Consider the following 8287-nt stretch of genomic DNA (forward strand, 5'->3'; position numbering starts at 1 on the left):
ATACACAGATATGCACTGAGGGAGAAGGCCCGGTGAAGAAGTCCAAAGCCAGAGCAATACTTCAAGCTGGAAAAGGGGCCTGGAACAGATCCATCCACAATACCTACAAAAGTAGCATGTCCTACCAACATTGTAGCCTCTAGAAATGTAATACTGTCCACTTCTGTGGTTTCAGCCTCCAGGCTTCTGGTATCTTGTAATAGCAGCCATAGAAAAAACCATTATATATATTATATATATACTATATATTATATATATATATAACATATAGTATATATATAATATATAATATATATATATATTATACATTCTTTTACCTAATAAAACATTTTTGTTCAGAATATCAGTCTTCCTTCCTTCCAGTAGAATGTTATTCTCATTGTTTTGGTGCCTCCTGAACAATTCGACCACGTCTACAACTTCAACCTAAAGTCTTCTGCCATTTCTTTAAAAACAGTTGGCATCTTTTTGCAGTTTCCAGTGTTTTTGTTTTGAGTATCTGTTTATAGGCTGATAAAGGTAACTTTCATCCTACTCTTTCCTTCTGAGTTTGTTTCTTTCTGGGAATGTATATTTTCTACTCTTTAAAAAGAAAGACCTAGAAAAGTGAAATGGTTCTTCTTTGTAAGTCTACATTCCCTTTCCCCATTTTCTGTGTACTTTATGAGACCACAGATTTGGCAGCTGACAGCATGTATCAGCCTTTAAAAAAAATTAAATTTAATTTAAATGAAGTTAAATTAAATATATTTAATTCAATTGAAACTTGAAAATACAAATGAAAATTCACAATTAAAAATATAAATTAAATGCATTGGAAGGGGAGGTGAGACTGAGACTTCTGAGAGACTAAGGACTCTGAAAATCAACATGAGGGCTTTGATGGGGTGAGGGGTGGGAGGTAGGGGGAACCAGGTGTGGTTATTAGAAAGGGCCCAGATTGCATGGAGCACTGGATTTGGTGTAAAACAAGGAATAGTGGTATGCTGAAATAAAAATTAAAAACAAAAGAGAAAAATGAAAAAAACATATATAAAAACATTTAAAGAAAAAAACAGATTTTTAAAAAGGGATCTATGAGGGCTTTGAGTTGTGTAAACCTGGTGAATCACAGACCTGTACCCCGGGAGATAAAAATATAATCTATGTTTATTTAAAAAAATAATTGAAATAAAATAATAAATAAATAAATGGGGATGTACGAAAGGATGAAGCAAAGAAAATGCGAGACCATGGGCATCATTTGAGGGGCTCAGTCGTTTCATGAAATGTCAATGGTTTTTCTACTCTAATGAAAAGATGAACTTGGTTAGATTGCGTCAATACCCACATCCACACAGAACACTGTGCTGCTTCGAGGAGGGACAGAATCAGCTCACGAAGGCAGAAACAAAATTTGGTACTATTGAACACCTAAAATTGAACAAGATTTCTACCAACCGAGAAGGGGACATCATAGCGAGTATAAGAAGGGTGGGGGAAACACTGAAGGTACAACAACTGGATAAAAAACAAAGAGTGACATGTGTATAGAAAGATATTCTAAGAGAATGGACAAAGTATGAGAATCAGGAAGTAAATTCCTCCAAGTCATCAGATAGAAGTTAAAAATTCAGGAAAATTCAATGCACTCCTGGGACATACGAACAAAGCTTGAAAATCCTATTGATGAGAACAGCAAAAGGAGGACTTCGTCTCTCCAAAGATTTTATACCGTCTCTACCCAGCAAGGCTCCACCCAGAATGCCATCCAAGATGACTGAGGGGAATTTAGGATCTCAATCCATGGGATGGCCAATAGGTGCATAGGTTACCTAGGTGAATAGAACACGTACAGAGATTGGATGAATGGTCGTGTACAGTTTCAATGGACCCCAACTGGATGGAGGGATTCAATGCAATCCAGTTACTGATCTAGCAAGTGCCTGTGTCCGTGGATAAGCCAGTTCTCCTATTGCCCTGGACACGAAAAGGGCTCATCATTCCCCGGCAAATCTGAAGAAAGAAGCGAGAGCAAGACTGAGGGAGAAAGAGAGTGAGAGGAGAACCTGATGGGATAGGATTTCTTACAAAAGGTCTCTTGAAATGACCCGGGGAAATAGACCAACACAAATGGGCAGACTTTGACCAAGCGGTGCTAAACGATGTGAATATCCACGTGGAACAGAAGAGGTCCGAACGCTATTCCAGACTGATGCAGCCTCCATACGAAAGAAGACATCAGACGTTGTCTGGAAGATACAATAGGAAACCCTTTTGAGGATCTGGGGGAGGTGGCAGAGATGAGTGCAGCACACCACCAAAAACGGGAAGCCCAAGAAGGGTTGGGAAGTTGGACTCTACGAATCCAAGGTTCCAAACACAAAATCTTGCCCAGCAAAGGACAAGACAAAAAGTATGAAAGGTTGTATGGAGATACCACCTAAGGAACTGTATACAACTCGAGAGAGGATAACTAGGAATCAAAAAGGATAGGTAGGTACCTTCAAAACAATGAAAATCCTTGCATAGAAATATGCCAAGGAGAAAATCATTAGCCAAGAAACCTATGAAAAAATTCCTAAAATGCTCAGTGATCACAAAAGTGCCAAGGAAAACACAACCTCTGGGTTAGTGTTATCCCAGTGGAGGAGGACGTCAAAGCGTGTTGCCTAATGCAATGGACTGAATCGTGAGAAACGGATTTAATCCTGGAGTGGGGCACCTGGGTGGCTGCTTTCTGCTGGGGTCCTGATGCCAGGGTCTTGGGAGCAAGCCCTGCCTGGGGCTCTCTGCTCAGCAGGAAGCCTGCTTCTTTTTCTCCCACTTGCACTGCTTGTACTCCCTCTCCAATGGGGCTCCCTCTCTCACTGTCTCTGTCTTTCTGTCAAATGCGTCTATCAAACAAACAATTCCTTCCATTCAAGAAGTAAAAATCAAATGTTGACGCATGGGGTCCTCATGAACGACAAGAATCAGGAGGGTTGTTTGATGATTTCTTGGAAGTTTTTCTTCCTTCCTTGGACAGACAGAGAGGAAAAGGAGGGAGAGAGACAGGCCGAAGGAGAGGTCCATACAGGCTCCCTGCTCAGGAAAGAGCCAGATGCAGGGCAGGGTCCTCAGGCTGGTGCGTTGCCAAGTGCAGCGTGAAGCTCTGCAGCAGCTCCAACAATCAAGGGGATCTCCCTGCAGGTCTTGCCTGCCCCTCCCGCGCTGGGGACTCCTGGGTGCTGCACTCGCCTCCTCCCTGGAAGGATCTTTGGCCCTGCCGCCACAAGGGAGCGCGCTCAGAGGGCGCTGGAGGCTCTCCTGGAGGCTTGCGCCAAGGCTACCTGGGCTCAGCTGTTCCCTGCGGTGGGGGCTCCAGCGGGGGCGACGGGGGCGGCGGGGGCGGCGGGGATGGCGGAGGCGGCGGGAGTCCCAACAGCCGTGGCTGCTACAGCGTCGCGAGGTGGTGGAGGTGGCGGTGAGGAAGCCTGGCCCTGGCAGGGTGGGCAGCATCTCGGGCAACTCCCGCTCGCCCAGAGGCAGTCACTTCTCTCCCCACCCCTCCCCCTCTCAACCATTGTTTATTTCTGTGAAGGCTTTTCCTAGTTTGTTTCAGGGTAAGAGCACTCTTCATGGGGAAGGGCAGAAGGGCAGGACCCAAAGAGAGATCTAGTGGACTCTGCCCTGAGCCCAGAGCTAGCCTCAGGGCTCAATCTCAATAGCCTGAGATCACCACGTGAACCAGAACCCAGAGTTGGGCACTTCACTGAGGGTGCCGCCCAGGTGCTCCTCAGCTGTTCTTGACCCATTTCTGGAGATGGGCGCCTTCGTGGCTCGGTTAGTTCAGCGACTGCCTTGGGCTCAGGTCATGACCCCAGACTGGCAGGATCTAGTCCCCCCTAGGGATCCCAGTTCCTTGGGGAGTCGGCTTCTCCCACTGACCTTCTCCTCTCTCATGCTCCCTCTCACTCATTCTCTCTCCATGAAGGAAAGACAAGCTTTCCAAAAAGTGTCTGGAGCCTTGTTGGATGGGCTTGAATGCGGTGGATCTCAGTGAGTTTTCTCATCACATGCAGACACCTTGAGGATAGCCATGTCTTTCTAAAAGGATCCCTTGTTGTTCTGCAATGGTTTCCTTCTCTGTTCACGGATCGGGTGTCTTTCCATTGTCTCTTCTCAAGACCTCAGAAAAGCAGCCTTTGAGGATTCCTTGGGGTACGGTCTAGCCCTTTTCATCCTTTCTCTTTGCACAAAATCTATACTAGCCTCTGCATCCTTCTATGTAGAGTTTATTTTTCACTGACCTATCCAGGTCTTTTCTTTCAATAGAATTTCAGTCCTTCATTCTGCAGGTCATTGTTGAAAAGTTTAAGGTGAAGTCTACTAACTCGCTAGGCGTATTTTCTTTTTCCCGTCTATTCCTTCCTCTCTTTCTATCTATACACATAGATGTATATAGGAATACATATACACACACACACGAGTGTGTGTGTGTGTGTGTGTTTATGTGTGTGTGTGTGTTTATGCATATAAACTATCCCAGTCCTAAACCCCAGCATCTGGGAGCATGATCTTATTTGGAAATAGGGTCCCTAGAGATGTAACTAGCTAGGATGAGGTCATATTTGAGTAGACTGGGCCCCTAATTCAGGAGGACTTGTGTGCTACTAAGAAGGGAGAGTGCGGATACACAGATATGCACTGAGGGAGAAGGCCCGGTGAAGAAGTCCAAAGCCAGAGCAATACTTCTAGCTGGAAAAGGGGCCTGGAACAGATCCATCCACAATACCTACAAAAGGAGCATGTCCTACCAACATTGTAGCCTCTAGAAATGTGACACTGTCCACTTCTGTAGTTTTAGCCTCCAGGCTTCAGGTATCTTGTAATAGCAACCATAGAAAACCAAATATATAATATATATATATATATATATATATATAATATATATATTATATATTTATATATATATAATATATATAACCATTATATATATACATGATTATATGTATTGTACCCTCTCTCTCTCTCTCTATATATATATATATATATATATTATACATTCTTTTACCTAATAAAAATTTTTGTTCAGAATCTCAGTCTTCCTTCCTTTCAATAGAATTTTATTCTCATTCTTTTGGTGCCTCCTGAACAATTCGACCACGTCTACCTCTTCAATTTGCATGAAAGTTATTCCTACCTAAGTCGTCCGCCATTTCTTTAAAAACAGTTGGCATCTTTTTGCAGTTTCCAGTGTTTTTGGTTTGAGTATCTGTGTATAGGCTGATAAAGGTAACTTTCATCCTACTCTTTCCTTCTGATTTTGTTTCTTTCTGGGAAAGTGTATTTTCTACTCTTTAAAAAGAAGGACCTAGAAAAGCGAAATGCTTCTTCTTTGTTTGTCTACATTCCCCTTCCCCATTTTTTGTTACCTCTCTTTTATGTCTCCCCCTGTTCTGAGGCACTGCATGGTGTAAGCAGCCTCAGGCAGGTATTTCTCTTTCAGAACGTCAGACTGACGCTGAGTACACATAAGGAATAAGGCATTTTTTGAGTCTGAGTATAGAATTCTTCCTCTATGGCTGTGCAATGAATTACCCCCAAACTTAGCAGCCCAAACAATATATTTAAGTACTTATGATCTCACACTGTTTCTGAAGGTCAGGCACCTGGAAGCAGTCAAGCTGTGTGTTTCTGCCTTGAGGTATCTCATGAGATTTCCATTACACAGCCGGCTGCAGCTGTTTGAAGGATATGTGATGATGGACAGACCTCAATTCTGTGCAGGTGGCAGCTGTGGAGGGCTTCAGTTCCTTGCCACCCGGGTATCTACAGGGAGACCTGTGTGTCCACAAGAGCTAATGATGAATGAGAAAGAGAGAGAAAGGGAGGGAGTGAGAGAGAAGGAGAGGGGGAATAGAGGAAGAAAGGAGAGAGAGAGAGAGAAGAGAAAGAGAGGAAAAGAGAGAGAGAACAAAACAGAAGCCTCCGTGTCTTTCATAACCTAATTCTGTAACTGATTTACCACCAATTCTGCTACATCCTGTTAGTCACACCAGATGTGGGAGGGTACAACACACGTGCAGATACCGGGATGTGGAAATCTTTGTGGTCCTCCCCGAGGCTGGCTAGCACACTTACTTATGCTTTTCCCCCCACACAGTCTAACATCTTTGAAATTGTGATACATCTTACAATCAAAGGTATAGCATGGTTTGAAAGGCAAAATTCCCATTTGACAGCATTTAAATCGTCGTAAGCCTTATCACCATGATTTGAGAATATGCTATCCTGGGATATTCGGGCTTTCAGGAGGCTTCCTGGCTCCTGTCAGCTTGCCTTGACCCCAGTTTCTCACGGCCTACCTTGACAGTACACTTGCCACCTGCCAGATGTGCTCGGCTCCTGTCCTGTGCCCTTGCTCACCACACCACCCCTTCCGATGAGCCGTCTTTGCGGATAAATGATCACACCAGGTATTGAAGCCTCCAGAAGATTTCCTGGACCAGCCGGAAGCATCACCGTCTTCTCTTGCTATAGGATTGTCTATAGTCCTAGCTACTGCTTCCATCCATTCATCAATACTTATGCTTCTGGCCTTGTAGACTTGCTGCACTTTCTGTGTAATAAATGTTGCTGTATGCATTTAGCCTGTTTTTTAAAAGCAGAATTTCTGGACTCTTCATAAAACAACTACAACAGACTTCTGCTCCTCAGGTGAAACTGTAAAACTAATCCGGCACACATCAGTAGTGGACAGCTATCCAAGAATGCACAAGCTCACTGTTATAAACTGAAGCTGCAAAGATCACTGTTTCCAACGTTCATCAAACTGATGAACATTCTGTTCCCTACAGCTTCTACATTCTAAGATTTGCTTAGATAAGGCTTTGAAGTGCACCATCACATAGGATGGGGAAGGGGTGCCTGCTCTTTTTTACTCGGAAAAATAGGGGTTCTGTCCAGTCACTGTGTTAAGAATAAAAGGTCAGTACTTCATGACACTCTTGTAAGTGGCTTAATTTGTTGCCCTTTTTTTCAGGTTTAATTGCAACAGGTGAATTGATGTTCTCTATAGAAAGCAGGTTGAAAAGGGGGAGTGGATAAAATGCATGAACTTCCATTGAAACCCAGTAGACAAGATTGTTAAATTTGAGGATTTTCTTTCAGTTATTTGCCTGCTCTGAAGGCAAGCTGTGCTGGACCATTGCCAGGAAACAGTTGCAAAGACCCAGGCTCATTCTTCTTGGGGACAGGTTGGAAAGCATTTCTATCATTGCATGTATGTATGGGAAACCAAATCATCACTCTTGCCTCACACTATATCCAAAAATTAACTGAAAATAGATTGTAGACTTAAATGTAAAGGCTAAAACCATAAAACTTTCAAAAGAAAATGCAGGGGGAAATCTTCATATTCTTGGGGTAAGCATGGCTGGATCGGGCCAAGTACACTATTCCCTGGGCACCATTTTTCAATTCAGGGCACAGGAAGATTCAAGACTATTTTGGTCTTGAGTCTAAGCCGTGCTGACTCATCTAGCCCTCAATACCTATCACATTTGATTGAACTCGGTTCTTATCTGTTGTCAGTCTAGGTTAGAACCCAGAAGGATGATTCATTGACACCTTCCCTCATCTCTAAGAGCACAGAGTCTAATATTCTTCAGTTTTCCCAGATTTGGGAAGAAGTGCCTTGCGGGGACATTGCAAAAAGGTAGATGAGAGGTTGTCTACAAAACACCCAGGTCTCTAGGAGGACGACACCTCAGATTCACAAGGGTCCACTAGCATAACTCTTTTTCCCAAGAATATGTTCTGACCTGTTGTCAAGAACCTGTCTTTGATCTGTCTCAGGATGTCTGTGTTTAAACGCACAGTTAATGATTGGGTTTGTGGTTGGCATGAGGGGATGGTCACTGAACAAAGGCACCCCACCTATCCTCTGCTCTCTGACTTCCTCCCTCTTCTCCAGGTCCCCTATAGCATGTGACAAGCAGAATTAGCTCACATAAAGCTATCAAAGAGTTCTCTCATTAACTTAGCCCCCAGGTGTCAAAAGAAACAGCTTAAGTCCCTGAAACATAAAATGAAGATGTGTCCCCACCTTAACGATGTAACACCCCTTCCCTCACATGCTGCACACCATGGGAAGCTCTAATCACATCCATTAGGGACCTAGTTGCTGATCATATATCAAAGGAATAGGACAGAAGTGAGGAAAGATAATTATGTTTAACAAATGAATTAAAACAATTATACAACCACCCATTGAGTACAGAGCTTTGAGCTCTGCTTCAAATAGGATATGAAAAGAATCAGC

Source organism: Mustela lutreola, chromosome X (assembly GCF_030435805.1).
Source record: "Mustela lutreola isolate mMusLut2 chromosome X, mMusLut2.pri, whole genome shotgun sequence".
Lineage (NCBI taxonomy): Eukaryota > Metazoa > Chordata > Mammalia > Carnivora > Mustelidae > Mustela > Mustela lutreola.